We start from the raw sequence: 16,419 nt of genomic DNA on the forward strand, positions 1-16,419 counted from the left end.
CACGGTGGTGGTCGCCTCTAAGCCCAGCACTTGGGAGGTAGTGGGAAGAGGATTAGGAATTCAAGGCCAGCCTGTTTAAAGAAGGAGGCAGAGGAGGAGGACATCGATGAGGGTGACTAGCTGGGGGTGTAGCTTGCTGGCAGAGTGCTTGCTCAACGCACTTCAGGCCCTGGGTTTGATCCTCAGCACTGTACGAAACAAGCTTGGTGGCACATGCCTGGAATCCCAGCCTGTAGCAAGATCTGAAGTTCAAAATCATCCTCAGCTACATACCAAGTTTGAGGCCTGCCTGGGTTACCAAGACTATTTCTTAAAAAACAAACAAACAAACAAACAAAACAAACAAAAAAGAACAGAATTCCCATCATGGGTCCCAGAACCTGGGAAGCAGGTGCCTCGATATTACCGGAAATTCATAAAAGCTTAGGTCTGCAGGCTCAGCCTCCATATCTTAGAGGCTGCAGGAACTGTGGGAGGGGGCACTGAAGGAGAGGCCATGGGGCTCCCTCTGCACATCCAGCCTGGGGGGCTTTCCTTCTCATCCTCCCCTTATAGATGAAGACATGGAGAGTTTTAGGTTGTAACTGGAGGTTGTTTAGGCTGGGGAGAGCTGAGCCTTGAAGTCAAGTCTGACTCTACAGTATTTCCCTTGTCCTCGGAGGAAGGAAGAAGACACCAAGCCCCTCCCACATGAGCTTTCCCCCATCCTAGGCTTCTGGTCTTTTCCTAGCTCTTGCAGTGGCCGTGGTCCAGCAAGCCTTTCAATAAGCCAAGGTAGAGTGGACCAGAGGCAGGCCCCCAACCCGAGTGTCGGCATGGGACCAGCCCCTCCCTGAAAGGGCTGCAGGAAGCCAGGGGTGGGGGAGAGGGGGAGAGAGCATGCACTCACACATGTTGCGGGGGAAGGGGGTGTACACTCCTGTCTTGGGCAGCAGCCCAGGTTTTGCATCTCCTTGCTGGAAGAGAGAGTTCAATTTGGCTGCAGTACAAACTCCCCAGTCACTAAACTGCCATCTTCATTTAGTTAACGCTCTTTCTGGGCAGACCTGGCTGGGATTCATCTTCATTATCCAGTGAGGGGCTCACTCCAGGCCCGGCTTTGATCTCAGAGCCGCAGAAAATCGCCTCTTGCAGATGATTTCCCCGGAAGGCCATTAGCAGGGCTGGTAGGAGGCTGAGTGCCAGGGAGGAGCTAGGACAGTCCCCTACCAACACAGGCCCCTCTCCATCCACACCAGTGCCCAGGCTGCCTCCCTCCAGCCCCATCTTGCCTCTGGCCTTTAGCTAAGCTAGGCAGGGCTGAAATCCTGACATCTTCGGCCTGTCCCCTTAGGGTCCTCTGGCCCTCATAAGTAAGCACTCTCATAGTATGCTACAAAGTCCTTTCACTTTTCAAGTTTACAAACTCCAGAGGGTAGCTCAATTGTTAGTGTCTGACCTGCATGCACGAAACCATGGGGTTGAGCTCCAGCCCCACATAAACTGGGCATGTCTTCCCAGAACTTGGGGGAGGTAGAAGCAGCAAGACCAGAAGTTCAAGGTCATCCTCAGCTATATAGCAGGTTTGAGACCAGCCTGGGCAGCACGAGACCCTGTTTTTAAAAAGAACTCTCTGAAACTAGACCCACCAGAGTATAAGTCCTGCCTCCATATGCTTACACAATGGCCTTGTGTTCCAAGTCTATAAAATGGGGGATAACTCCACTCTTGAAATGGTTCTACATACAGTATTCCATCAAAGCCCTAACACAGAGGCCGCGGCAGTCCATGTCAGTCACCAGGAAGCCTTCCTCCAGACAAGCACTGCCACACCAGTTGCTGTAAACAGGGGCACTGGCTCACGGGGGTTCCTTGGTCGGTGACCTTGAGTCACTTCCTTCCAAGCCCGGGTGCCCTCTGCAGTGAGTTGCCACCCCTCTAAGCCTGCTACCGCATCGGGTGGGCTCAGGTCTGGCATGTTCAGGGCAGCAGGGCTGACTACAGGCTCAGAATTATGGAGATGACCAGGCCGCCCTCAGCGGGATGTGCTTAGGCAGCCTTGCTCCTCAAAACAGCCGGACACGCCACAGAGCCGGGGCTGCTGGAGCCATGGTGGTAGTTAACACTCTCCCTGAGGTTGACTTGTGCCCCGGGGCCTCACACACCTCTGGGTCAGCAAGATTTCCCAGTCTGAGTCCTAATGCTGCTCAGAGCTCTTTTACAACCTTGATAACTCCACCCTAAACCCAAAGGTCTGCTTCTCTGACCCCCCACCCCTTGTGTCTCAAACCTCACCTCAAATCTCCTTGATGACAGCCCTCACTACTCCCCAAGTCTGCAGACCACCCCCACCAGCCCAGCCTCCTTCTTGGCTGTCTGCCTAGCCTCAGGCCTTTCTCCATGGGCCATGCCCCCAGCTGGTTTTAATCCCTTGTGATTGGCACTCTCTCGCCACTCAGGGTAAGGACATTTGGTCTGCAAAACTGGCACTTCGCCGCTATTATCTGCCCGTGGCGACAGAGTCTGTAAGCCAGCCCATTCATCTTTTCTTCCTCTGCACACGCTCCTGGGCAGGCAGACCCCACTTGGATTTGTGTGAACTGTGCAGCCAGCAAAGACAGAGGAGCCTTTTCACAGCTGGGCTGCAAGTCTTTGAGAAGCTTATCCGTTCAGAAAGGCCAGCTCGGAAGGATGCAGAAACTGCTTCATGAACCCAAACAAACGCCTTGTGTTCCCCCAGCATGGCTTCTTGGCCGACTTCCTCACACCTGACCACCCATTAATCTGCCTTTTAACTGGGTCTGCGTGTGTCCCCGGCACATGGTTACTGTCTCCAGCCCCAGCTGGGCCACCTTCAAACTGGGTCACCCTGCAGGGCCATGTTTAGTAGCTTAGAGATATAGCCCTGCTTCTTTGGGAGAGGGTCCAGCCTCACCCTGAGTTGACAGGTAGTTTACAAAAGCCTGGGATTCTGAGAAAAGAGCTGCTGCTGGATTTCCAGAGGATGGCCAAAGGATGGGGCCTCAATCTAGGCTTTCCTAAGAGCTCAGGAGACCTAGAACTTCAAATGGAAGATCTTAGCCTGGAGTCTATACACAGTAGGACATAAATGCCTTGAATTTGTGGGCAGTTCTGTATATGTGTGTGTGTGTGTGTGTGTGTGTGTGTGTGTGTGTGTGGTATGTATATGTGCTCATGAGTGTTTCGATGGGGATAGTCCATAGTTTTCCTGAGAATCATAAAAAGGTCTGGGACTTACTGTGTGGTGGCAGCAGAGCAAAGAGTGTTCCTGCTTTCAGCATTACAACATGATATTTTCTAGAAATGTTTTCAGCCATGTTTATAGCCATCCTGGGACACACAGGGCCTGTGAGCTGTGGGTTAGGCATGCCAGCTAGAGCATCAGTCATGACCATCAGTTCTGCACAGGAACTCTGGGGTCATCCAGGCCAAGCCTCTGGCTCGGCAACACCAGGCCTTGTGGTAACACCTTGCCTTAGTGTGGTGGTTTGAATGAGATGGCCCCCATAAGCCCATGGGTTTAAATATTTAGTCCCCAGTTGGTGTGGCCTTGGTGGAGGAGGTGTGTCACTGGGGGCTGGACATTCTCAGTGTAGTCTCTGCCTCCTGCTTTGGGATCAATGTGTGAGCTCTCAGCTCTTCCTGCCGACATGCCTTTGCTCCATTATGGACTCTAACCCTCTGTAACCAGAAGCCCAAATAAATATTTTCTTTGTAAGTTGTCTTAATCACCTTTGTAAGTTGTCTTAATCACGCGTTTTGTCCCAGAAACAGGAAAAATATGCTTAGCTTACCTGTTCCTCATACAATAGCCATCATTGCCCAGGCCAGTCCTGGCTGCTGGCCCCATACAGCTAAGCCCTGCCTAGGGAAAGAGCCCTGAGCTCAGCCAGCCAGGGCCCGGAGCCAGCATGATGCTCCTCCACTGCAGGCATCTTTAGATGTGCCTCTGACTTGTCCCCAATCCCAGACATTATCAGCGCCTCCAGCCACCCTGCCCTGCCAGACTCAGCTTCCTCCTTGGCCTTACACCCTAACCCCTTCAGGGCGGAAGCACTCTCACCCAGGCTGTCTCTTTCTCAGGGCCAGCCATTCCTCCACACTGGCCCATCCCCCATTAGTGCTGCAAGGCATCTTCTAGCCCTAGAGAGACATTTTTCTCTCTTGCCAGAAGCCACTTTAAAATGTGCAAACTCTTGCAAAAACTGGAAAGAGCTAAGAAGGAGCAGAAAGTGGTGTCTCTTCTTCCCCCCCTCCCCCAGCTGTCTAACCTGTGCTCACTCACCTGGGTCTTATTCTGCACTTTGCCCAGGGAGCACAGAAGGCCAGAGGTGTTGGGACTGGAGGGGCGGGGGGGGGGGGGCGGGGGGGGAGCACATCCATCCTCAGAATCTCCCACAGAAGCATTTTGGGCTGGAGCCCTGGGCTGGCCGGCTGCCTGGCTTCTTTCTCTTCCAGGGATGCAGGCTCTGTCCTTCCCACAGACTCTGGGGATGGGAAGGCACTTGTGGACCATCCTGCCAGTCAGTATTCTACTTTAGACTTGGTCTTGAAGGCAGAACTATTGATATCATATTTGTTATGGATGAATAGTTCCTATTCCCCCGTATCTTGTAGATCAAGGACTGGAATGCCTGTGTGTCTAAAGTACAATGAAGACTCCCATGAAAGGTGGTAGACTTGGGTTTGTTTCTCATTCCGACACACCTTTACCTCATAGACAATGAAACTGAGTCTCAGAGAGGCATCCTACCTGCCCGAGACTTTCTACACCTGAGCACACCCTCTCCCTACACTCTGTGGCTGATCGATGGGTAACACGGGGCAGCCGCTGAAGCAGGCATGGAGGACCCCGAGTGTTGTCTCTGTGGGGCCATATACCAGTCTCCTTGAGAGACAATGGCCTTTTCTCAGGACACTGGTGTTCTCATGTCCACATGGCTGAGGAACCCACACAACTGCCTCTGAGATGAAGTTTTGATTCTTTTCCGATGCTGGGGGTTGAACCTAGGGCCTCCACTGAGCTGATCCCTGGTCCTAGTCCAGTGATTTCTGAAAGATGCCTCCAGCTAGGTGGACAACCCACCAAGAATTCCATCCATTTCTTCTGGCCCAATGGCCTCTTTCCCCGACATTTCCCTAAGGTCAGAGGCCTTCATGAGTGGGAAGACGTGCTTCCTGGGCAGCGAGCAGGACCTTAGCAAACAGCAGGAGTCCTAAGATTCAGGCAGAAAGGGACTGCAGTGGGTATCGGGTCCGGTCTGCACACTGTGGTTCAGATGATGGCTATGTGGGCCTCTACCTTGGCTCCATTTCCCTTTGATATGTTTTGCTTGCTTGCTTGCTTGCTTGCTTGTTTTGAAATAGGGTCTTGTGTAGCTCAGGCTGCCTCAAACTCACTGTGTAGCTAGCTGAGGATGAACTTGAACTTCTGATCTTCCAGTCTCTATCTCCCATGTGCTAAGATTACAGATGTGTACTACCACACCCAATGTTATAGAAGGATGGTGTGGAGCCCTGAGCTTGATACATGTTAGGCAAGCACTCTACCAAATGAGCTCTATCCCCAGCCCCCATTGTCCTTAGTGTTGGCTTCATTCTCGAGCATTCTCTTCCCGAATGGAGCATCAGCTCACGACCCCTGCCCTCCAGCCTGGCAGGCCTCATGGGATGAGAGCGCCTTCTCACCCTCTTGTTCTGTAGAAGTCTAGGATGGGTCCCATCCCTGAATGAATCATTGTGCCAGGGAATGAATGTCCTGACTGGTCAGGTCTGGTTCAAGTACCACCATATGGCAGCATCAGTTTCAGGAATTCCACCTCCAATGACCTGAACCTGGGGACAGGGTAGTGCCCTTGGACTGAGGGAATACCCAATTACTTATGTCCCTTCTCCAGTGTAGTCCAGGGGTGTGGCCTGGTTTGGAACAGGGTGGGACTGTGTAGGATATGAGAGGGTGGGTTGTGGTAGAAATGGTTAGTGAGCATGGAGCCAGAGCAGGTGAGTATTTTGGATGGATCACGTTTCCATCCTCAAGAAAGGTGGGAACTAATATCCCTACAGCTTCTATACCCATTGAGTTAGTAGTGGTCCTTGTAAGAATGTCCTCAGCTCTGGGCTGATGGGATGGCCCAGTGGGTAAGGTGCTTGCCACCAAACCTGATGATCTGAGTTCAATCCCTGAAACCTACATGGTAGAAGAGGAGAAAGGACACATGTCATTTGAACTCTGACCTTTACACATATGCCTTGGAACCCACATGCCTCCCACCCCTATCCACACAAAATAAATGGGAAAAAAAATTTTAAATCCTAAGCTAGGGAGAAGACACTATTAAGAGTCAAAGTTCTGTTCCCCACCCTAAATTTTCTGAGCTGCATCATTCTGAAACAGTGCCAGACCCCCAGGAGCTGGTCAGCGACAGCTAGACCCCCTGAGGAGCTGGTCAGTGACTGCTAGACCAGAGGGCCACCACACTCTGCCTGGGTTGCTGGAGTGAGGGCCTGTACAGCCCTAAGAGAAAGGAGGGCAGAATTGGCTGGAGACCAGAGCTGGCCACAGGAGGGGGCAGTGTCTTGCCTATGAAATATTCATGATGGTTATTGAATCAAGCTTTATTGGAATAAAAACACACTTGCTGAATACATTTATTTCCTCTGGTCCCTTTCAACCCCTTTTCCTCCCTGAGTGATTTGATTTGGGACTAGAGGAAAAAAAATTTTTTCCCCGAGTAAATTGGACTTAGGTCAGCAAAAGAAAGATGTTGTGTCAGAACTGGAGGAAGGCTAGAGAACAGCCCTCTGGGGGCTGTGGGAGGGCCCCAGGACCACTGGGAAGGAATCAGAAAGGACCAGAGCCCTCCACAGGCCATATTCCCATGTCTATGCACAGGCTGCACACTAACCCACCTGCACACTCGCTAACAGGCTCTTCACCCTTCACAACGCCTCCTCTCTCCCCCAGTACTTGTGAGGGGTCAAGTCCAACATGGATCTGGAGGTCATAGGCCTGGGGTCATGGCAGCGATCTCACTGTTAGGATAAGCCTGCAGTTCCTCTGTAGAGGCCTCATTCTGGGGAAAGGCAGAAACTAAATACCTATCTGTCGTGTGTGTGTGTGTGTGTGTGTGTGTGTGTGTGTGTGTGTGTGTGTGTGTAAGTCAGAAGACAACTTCAGGTGTTGTTCACTTGGTTTTTATTTGTTTTTTTGGTTTTTTGGTTTTTTGGTTTTTTGGTTTTTTTGAGACAGGGTTTCTCTGTGTAGCTTTGCGCCTTTCCTGGAACTCACTTGGTAGCCCAGGCTGGCCTTGAACTCACAGAGATCCACCTGGCTCTGCCTCCCGAGTGCTGGGATTAAAGGCGTGCGCCACCACCGCCCGGCGGTTTTTATTTGTTTTAAACTATTTATCATCTATCCATCCATCATCTCTCCATCTGTATCATATTCATATATATATACATATATATATATATATATGCATATGATATATGTGGTGTGCATCTATGTGGAGGTCAGAAAAAAGCTTACAGAAGTTGGCTTATTCCTTCCACAATGTGGATCCCAGGATCAAACCTCGATTGCCAGGCTTGGTGGCAAGTGTCTTTATCCACTGAGCTGCTTGTAGCCCTTACGTTAGGTTTCTGTGGTTGTTGTTTTTGTTTGTTTGTTTTTGAGGCAGAGTCTCTCAGTGGCCTGCAACTTACCAAGTAGGTCAGGCTCACTGACCAGCAAGCTCCAGGGATCCCCCTGTCTCTTCCTCTCCAGCACCAAGAGTACAAGTGCCCACTACCATGCCCAATACAGGGCTCTAGGAGTTGAACTTGGGTCCTCATGCTTGCTTCCAAGACAAACACTCTGCTGAATCGACTATCTCCCCAGCTCCCTCTCTGACCCTTTAGTGTTCTCCTTCCTCCATTCGGCTCTCTGGATCACGCCTTCCATCTCTACAGATCTCACTTCTTATCATATGGCATTCCCAGGCTCTCACTATAAACTCTTCAGCCCTATGTGACTTCCTGGCTCTCTGTGAGGGTCTCTTTTTCTCCCTAACCTTACATTCAGCACTGTTGCACACACACTAAGAGAACACACACACATAGTGTGTGCGTGTGCGTGTGCATGTGAGAGAAAGAGAGAGAGAGAGAGAGAGAGAGAGAGAGAGAGAGAGAGAGAGAGAGAGAGAGAGGGAGTGCGCACATGCCAAACGCCACATGCAGGGTCAGTCAGTAAGCTTCCTCCATAGTCTCACACACCCTTGTCCATTCTGATTCCCTTACATACACACAAGCGTGGAATCCCCACATTCCAGCATGCACACTCATCTCTCAGTGTCCCATGGCTGGCTGACTCAGCACAGACCAGAGGCTTCTATCTTTATTCTCGGTGCTTAGTGAGCACGTGGCTCTGCACCCTCTCTACCCTACCCAAACCATAGGGTAGCTCTGCTGACAACCCAGTCTAGCCTACCTGTGGGCCCCCTTCTTGTTCCACAGGGAGGAGACATGGGTGAGAGCCAGGAGGAGGACCCCGGACACTGGGCTGTCTCTCTTGCAAAGAATAACTGGCAATGCCAGCTGGCTCCTGTCACCCTGCTTGACCATGCCATGAGAGGTGCCCTGAGCTGTCCTGGGAACATGTCATGACTCATGAACCTGGGCAGTCAGAAACCTGAGGGAGACATGCATGCAGCCTTACTCTGACCCTGACAGGTCTGTCCTAATGCCTGGGTCCCTAAAACCGGTCCGTTCCTCAGGTCTTTCAGCCTAGTAAGCTAGGTGCTATACTGGAGTGAAACTCCTCAGAGTTGCTTCTACCTGGTCCACCTGTCACACTTGCCACCCTCTAGTACCCCCCCCCATGCCTTTGTCCACTTGACTCTTCTGACTTCACCCCATCATCTCCTCGCCTGGGAAATGTAAGAGTCAAACTCTGCCTGATAAGCAAACCACTCCTTCCCCAAGTCCTCTGCCATCTGGCCCCTCTCTTTCCTTGGGGGGCTTTGTCTGACCACCTCTGCCTCAGGGTCTAAGTTTTCCTATGCTCTGTCAGCTCCCTGGCCCATCAGATCCCTCCACCTCACCCTCGCCTTCGCCTTCGTGTGCCCTGACACCAGTCCTGAGGGGTGGGAACTCAGGTGAGCCTTTTCTGTGTTAGGTAAAGATATCATCAAATACCCTCTGGCATGTAGAACCTGTGGGCATGAAAGAGAAGGGTGTGACCCTCAGGCAGCAGGGAGCCAGCCAGAACCTCCTGTGGAGAAGAGAGGGGCACTCTGAGAGGAAGGGGAGGAAAACCAGAGCAAAAGGATTGGAGAACCCCTGGTTCCAACCCTAAGAAAAGCTATTTAAGGACAAGCAAGATGGCTCAAGGTCAAGGTGCTTGCCACAAAGCACGGCAACCTGAGTTTGAATCCTGGGACCCACGCATAGAAGTAGAGAATGCACACAAGTTGACCTTTGATTGCCACATGTGCACATGCACACACACACACACACACACACACACACACACACAATGTAATTTAAAGGGGGAGGGGCAAAGAGAATGAATACGGCAGACAAGCTAGCCTCACCCAGCATCTTCACTTCACAGGATGTGTGCCAGTTACTGACTCTATATCTTAAGTGTTTGTTCCCCTTCCGGAAAACGGCCTCAGTGACACCCATGCAGGTGTTAAAGATGGGGACTGTCTTGGCCCATGAGAGGCTCCATGAATGGCAGACGATCTTGTCACCGTTATCCCTAGTATCCCAAGGACCCACGGACATCCACAGTGCCCCTCCGTCTGCCCACACCTGGTGGACATGCCAGTCTGTCTGCACGTGACAGCCGTCACGGTACTCAATGCCCAGCTGCTCGAGCCCCCGCCCTCCCCTGCTGCTTATGATAATTGATCTCCCTCCCTCCCATGGCTGTGCAGCTTTTCTTGGCTTAACTCAGGAATGAAAGAAAAATAAATAAATAACCTCTGTCCAACATCCCTGTCATTAGGAGATTTGGCTCTGTCCTGAGTCAGATGACCACCAGGAACCGGAGGAAGCTATGAGGCCTCCAGTGTCTGGATATCAGGGGAGGAACCTTAGTCTCTGCTTGAGCTGGGCCACCTTTGGGACAACTTCCTGTCTCCATTGGCAACCCTTTCCCCCCACACGGGGAGCAGATAATTAAACCAGAGTAATGAAGACTCATTCACTGCTAATTCCTGTAGTGTTGAAAGGAATTTACATTCCTGTGCAAAGAGAGAAAGGAATTAAAAATTTGAAAATAAATAAAGTCTTAAATGTTGGACTTGAGCTTGCTAGGTGCTAGACACCATTGAAAGCCCTTTACAAATAATAACTCATTTAAACTTGTCGTTTTGAAGGTGATACTTGGCTGTCAGCTTGGATTTGTAGCTGGGAGCTTTGTAAAAGAAGGCAGTTTGGATCAGACATAATTGTCAATGTTGCGGGTTGTCAAGGGCGTTGCTAAGAGGAGTCACCGTGTTTAAATGCCGTTTAACTCCTTGCTGCCGGGGATAGGGGACACTGGATGGATGGAAAGAAGACGTTTTAATTTTTGTTTTATCATTATTTTTTAAGGATAAAAAGAGAATTGTTCTGCTTCAGTTGGGAAATTCAGGGCTGTCATTCTGCTCTCAGGTAAAAGCCTTTGACATGTAAATGAGACAGTCTTCTGCCCCTAGTGGCAGCATACCCATATTGCAGGGAAAATACTCAAAAGGTTGAGACTTACTCTGCAAGTGTGGACCAATGAGATGGCTGCAAATAACTGACCTAATTGATTATTAAAGGAAAAAAGAACAGTTGAGTCAGAGGGTGGGAGTCATTACAATGTGATTGACACAAGATTGGTTCATACACGGATGGTTATGAAAGCTAAGTGAAAAAGTTTTGTTAATTATGTAGAAGGAAATTTTTCTATAATAAGGAGAAATTCTTTGCCCAGTTCTATTCCATGATTTGGTGCCTGGAAATATGGGAGAGGACCTAGAGAAATGAATCATCAGTTAGGAGAGCTTGCTGCTCTTACAGAGGACCAGAGTGTGGTTCTTAGCACCCATGTATGTGTTCTCTTTCAATTTCTAGGATAGAAGCTTTTCCCATTTTGTATAGATGAGGAACTGATACTTACCTCAGGATATCATTGGTTGGTTGGTTGGTTGGTTGGTTTTTTGGTTGGTTGGTAGGTTGGTTGGTTGGTTGGTTGGTAGGTAGGTATGTAGATGAGTCTCATGTAGCTTAGGTTAGCCTTGAACTTGCTATGTAGCTAAGGATGGCCTTGAACTTCTGTTTCTTCTGCCTGTGTTTCCTGAGTGCTGAGCATGCACCACTACACCAGAGGCTAAGGATGGAGCCCAGCGCCTTGTGCATGCTGGGCGACATCCCCAGCCCTCCTGTTACTGTTTTGTGCCCCTCTTCTCCATTGTCATAGGACTTCCTTGACCCAAAGACTCACTTTCATCATTGCTTCTCTCCACACTCTGTCAATCACTGAACAAGAGCTTCTGGATTTCCCCAGATGACACGGAAGAATCTGAACTCAGGTCTCGATGGTGTCCCTTTCATGGCTGCCCACTTTCCTCGGTTAGTAAGAGTTTTGATTAGCTGATGGCGTCATCAGAGGTGGGAAATCTGAAAGGGTCTGGCTAGTTAGGGACTAGAGGACTATGGGTATAGACTGGGTCCTCAGATAGCTATCTGTGTGTGATGTTCTGAAGCCGTCTGAGTGTGCAGTCTTTTCCTGCCTCTACGTTCTGTTCCTTCACCTTGACAACTTGAAATTGTCTGTGGTAGCAATATTTGCACTGTAGAAACCAACCAATTCTATAAAACAAGGATTGTTTTTTCTAGAAAGCTGGTTTTTGACAATAGACTGGACCACCACCAGCTGGGTTCCGGGAGTGACACTGCTCCTCCCCAGCCACCTGCTGAAGATTGATTCAGGCACTGTCTAGCTGGCAGGAAGCCCATGAAGAAGCAATAGGAGAATGGGAATAAGCCCCAGGAAGAACCCCACCCCGTGAGGAAGATAGTCTTGTTTCCCCAATGATTGAACAGTGTCCCTGAAAATGAGTGTCCATCTGGAGCCTATGTGGCCTGATTTAGAGACTGTCTTTGCAGATGTAATTATACATCTGGTTAAAATGAGATCAAACTGGATGGAACCTAATCCAGTCACACACACACACACACACACACACACACACACACACACACACACACACACAGAGCGCAGGTCTAGGCATGCCCAGTCACGGAGGGGCCCAGCCAACAACTCCAGCCTTGAGCCCTTTGCCCCTCCACTCTCCCTGAAGCCAGCCTGTGTCCTGATGTACTCTCGTTATCCCTGGACTTTCTGACTGTGTCAGGGGCAAGGTCTCTTCTGTTTGCTGACTGTACCTCTTCACCACATTGCAATGAAACGCCGAACATCCCACACACTCCTCACAATTGTCAGCCCCTCCCAAGTTCTTGCTTCTTTTCCTTCTGTCAAGGAAACCAGATTGGCTTTGGAGGAGGTGGCCCAGGCCTCTCCTTCCTTCCCGACCTTGGGTGAGTTCTGAAGTTGGGTTAGACTGTGATGCAAAGTCCCAGGACAGAGAGGGCACGTGGGCAGTGGGGCTCTGGGTCCCGAGGACTTGGGTCTATGGGAGCCTAGCATTCACCATGCTGCTATCAGTTAGGTGTGACGTCAGAGGGGGAGGTGTTGTTGAAGTCTCAAGGCCTCTGGAGAAGAACAGGGAGGCAAACACAGAGCTAGGGAGAGGATCAGGCCGGGCTTTCTTACCAAGGCCATACACAGCATTGCTGTACGTCCTGACTTGGTGGGCAACTCCATGCTAGGGGGACGGTCCTGCATGAGACTTAATCCTACCCTCCAGTCTCCTACTCAGCCCCCGTGGGTGGGAAACATGTAGAGGTCAGATTTGCGTTCTAGCTCCAGCTAAGCTGTAACTCTGTGGGCTATCTCGGGCAAGACCCTGCTCCTCCCCAGCCCCTGGTTTCCTCAAGAACGACAGACTGAAGAGGAGATGCTTGAAGCTTCTACTACCAACATATAGGCAGTGAGATGGAAGTGGGTCACTCCCCGAGGATAGAGCTGCAGAAATCTGAATTCATCTTAAATAAAGACCCTTGTGTTTTTGGCAGAGACCCTGTGCCAGGGCTGGGCTGTGGCTAGTCACCTTCCTGCTTCATTGGGGACACTAATGAGGCCTAGGAGGCCCTCCTCAGGGCTCCCAAGGGCAGCACTACAACTGGTGGCCTTAGTGGCTGTGGCTGCTGAGTGGGGGCATGGGGAGGGGTGGAGGGGTGGAGGGGTGGAGGGGTGGAGGGGTGGAGGGGTGGAGGGGTGGAGGGGTGGAGGGGTGGAGGGGTGGAGGGCAGGTACTTATGGACCCAGTTTAGGACTTGTAGCACCAGCAAGATGACAGCTGCATCTGCCCTCCCTGTGTTTTCTTATTTGTTCCCAGCAGGAAATCGATGGTGTCAGAAACCGTGGGATAACTCTACAGCCCCAATCAATAGACCCTGATTAATTCAGCCATGGCCGTTGGGTAAATTTGCTGCATCATAATTAGAATTATTAATTAAAAATAGGAAATCAATTGACACAAATTAGGCAGAGGAGGAGTCAGCTGGGCTGCTTTGACATTGCTGGGTAGATGCTTGAGGACATCCTGTGCCTGTCTCCTGCTTAGGGGTCTGGCACTCATGTGACCCCTGGGCTCCCCTTATACTGAGGCGCTCCAGGGCCAGCTGCCTACAGAGGACAACAGAGCACTGGAGATCCCCCAGAGCATCTCATGAGCAAATATATATGGGCAGGGTCTCATACATCCCAGGCTAACCTCAAGCTCACTATGTAGAGTGGATGGCCTTGAACTTCTGATCCTGCTGTCCCTACATCCCAAGTGGTGGACCATCTCACTCAGCATGGAACCCAGGGCTTTGGGCAATCAAGGCAAGTGCCCTATCAGCTGATCCCCATGTCCAGCTTCCTTATTTTTTTTAACTTAAAAAAATAATCAGAATTTTAAGAAGAAAGTATTTTCATTGCTGCTTATGATTTTCATTCTCTATTCAAGCATGCATCTTTTAGCTTAATATATATAATGTTGTATTCTGTCCTTTTTTCCCCAACAGCATGATATAACATTGTTTAATTTGACCCATAATTATCTTTTTAAGTGGCTGCATACTATTCTCTGGATATGCCATAGTCTGCCTATCTGGCTCCCAATTTGGGGATATTTAGGTTGATTAATAACAACAGTAGTAAATTTACTGAGGTTCCTTCTCTCTGTTTGTGCTGTGGGCCCCATGTGCTTTATTTTGTCAAATAGCAGTCATGTGTTGTATGAACAACACAGCTGTAATCCAGCATTTAGGGGGAGGATGTTCAAGCTCATCCTCATCCAGCTAACAAACTTAAGGTCAGCCTGGGCTATATGAGATCCTGTCTCCGAGTTGGGAGGGAATCCTCACAGACATCCTGTGATGCCAGTGCACTGATTATCTCCTTAACATGGGGAAACTGAGGCCCAAAGGAGTCAGGCGTCCTCCCCAACTGTTTAGTCTAAGGTGAAGTTCATGAGAAGCCTGGGGGTTCTGGAGTGCACCATGTTCTGCCTCTAGCTTCTCCCCATTTTCACAAGTCGATGGCCATGACCGAATCTCCCATTTTACCTTCTCTTCCTCATTTTCCACATAAGGAAACAGAGGCTTAGAACTAGGTGATGGGCTCTCCCCGAACCTTTCTCCTCTCTTTCTTCATTTCATTCTCTGCATCTTCTGACCTCTTATGGTGGCCACAGCTGAGCAGAGCAATCCTTGGGAACATTTTCCCCAACAAGGTGGCCAAACCGAAGCTGGTAGAGAGACGGGGCTGTTTCTGTCCTGCCTGCTACTGTCCTACCTGGGATGGGACAGTCACCACTGATGCCTGCTTCTGCCAGATCCCACACTGTGCACACATCTGCGCCATGCCAATGAGAGCAAATGACACTCAGGGCCCCAGGGACCCCAGCACTCTGGCTGAGGAATACCCTGCTGCTTTATCCTCTGCTGGCTCCCTGACTTCCCATAGAGCTGAGGCTGTAGCTCATGGTAGAGCTCCTGTCTAGCACTCATGAGTCCCTAGGTTCAATCCTTGCTACTGCCAAGAAAAAGAAAGAAGGAAAGAACAAAACCATTGATTTATGCTTGTCCAATGGCTCCCCACCAGTCAAGAGGAGCTTACCTTAACTGCGTCATTGAGGGTGGCTTTTCTCCATCTTCAGTCCCTCAAGGCCTATGCTGTGCATGAGGGCTGGGCTCCAGTCACATGGGCTGCTAGTTGTGGTTAGTCCCAGTGTTTCATGGTCATGGAACTCTCTTCCCCATTTATGGAAACATCTAGGCGTGCAAGCGAAACCAGGGAAATAGACTTGTACTTACAACCTCAGCACTTCTCCTGTTCAATATGAGCAATTAATTATTTACCAGCTTGGTGAATGTTAGTAGCAAACCACTGGTACAGGGCTGGGGATATAGCTCAGTTAGTGGAGGACTCCCTTAACATGTTCAACAACCTGGTTCCATCTCAGTACCACATAAACCAAGCACAGTGACGCACACCTGTATCTCAGCACCCAGGAGACAGGGGAGGCAGGAGAATCAGAAGTTCAAGGTCATCCTTGGCTTACCTACACAGTGAGTTGCAGGCCAGCCTGGGCTATCTACATGGTACCCTTAGAAGATTACTTAGTCCAAAGTACGTAGATTATTCTGCACTGGTACCAAAAGTTATTTTCTAAAATATCTACAACTTTGGACAAAGTCTTTTAAAGATTCACTTTATCCTCTTTTGTTTAGGAAATCAAGTATGAGCCAGGTGTAGTGGTGCATGTCTTTAATTCCAGCACCTGAGAGGCAGAGGCAGCCAGATCTCTGTAAGTTCAAGGTCAACCTGGTCTATATAGTGAGTTCCAGGACAACCAAGACTACAGAGAGAGCCTGTCTCAAAAAAAAAAAAAAAAAAATGAACTCAAATGTAAGCAATGTTTTTCATACTGAATTTTGCTCAGCAGCCCCACCTCAAATGCTCACTCCTCCTTCCACAGAAAGAAACCTCCTGATGTCTGGGGCCTGAGGTGGAGTCCCCCTCTGAGTCATCAAAATGAGGAGTGTGCGCCACCACCTTCCTTCCCCTGTGACTGTCAGGGAGTACCATTAAGGGACCAGTCTTCCTTCTATGGGTAATTTACAGCGCTTGTATGCTGTAAAAAAAAAAAAAAAAAAAAAAAAGTTTGAAGTGTTCTCTAACCAACTTAATTACCACGAGCCTCCTCCTGAAGATCGTTCCAGCTAGTTGAATATTAATCTGTAATTCTCAGTCCCCAGGGGCATATCGCAAGATTGTGCACACTGAGTCAT

General features: G+C 49.8%; 1 protein-coding gene across 19 annotated transcripts in view; it reads left to right on the forward strand.

Annotated features, from left to right (window-relative positions):
- Positions 1-16,419, forward strand: part of Megf11 (multiple EGF like domains 11) — a 214,805-nt gene that overhangs the window by 103,342 nt on the left and 95,044 nt on the right. The window lies entirely within an intron of this gene.

This window comes from Peromyscus eremicus, chromosome 7 (assembly GCF_949786415.1).
Source record: "Peromyscus eremicus chromosome 7, PerEre_H2_v1, whole genome shotgun sequence".
NCBI classification, from domain to species: Eukaryota; Metazoa; Chordata; class Mammalia; order Rodentia; family Cricetidae; genus Peromyscus; species Peromyscus eremicus.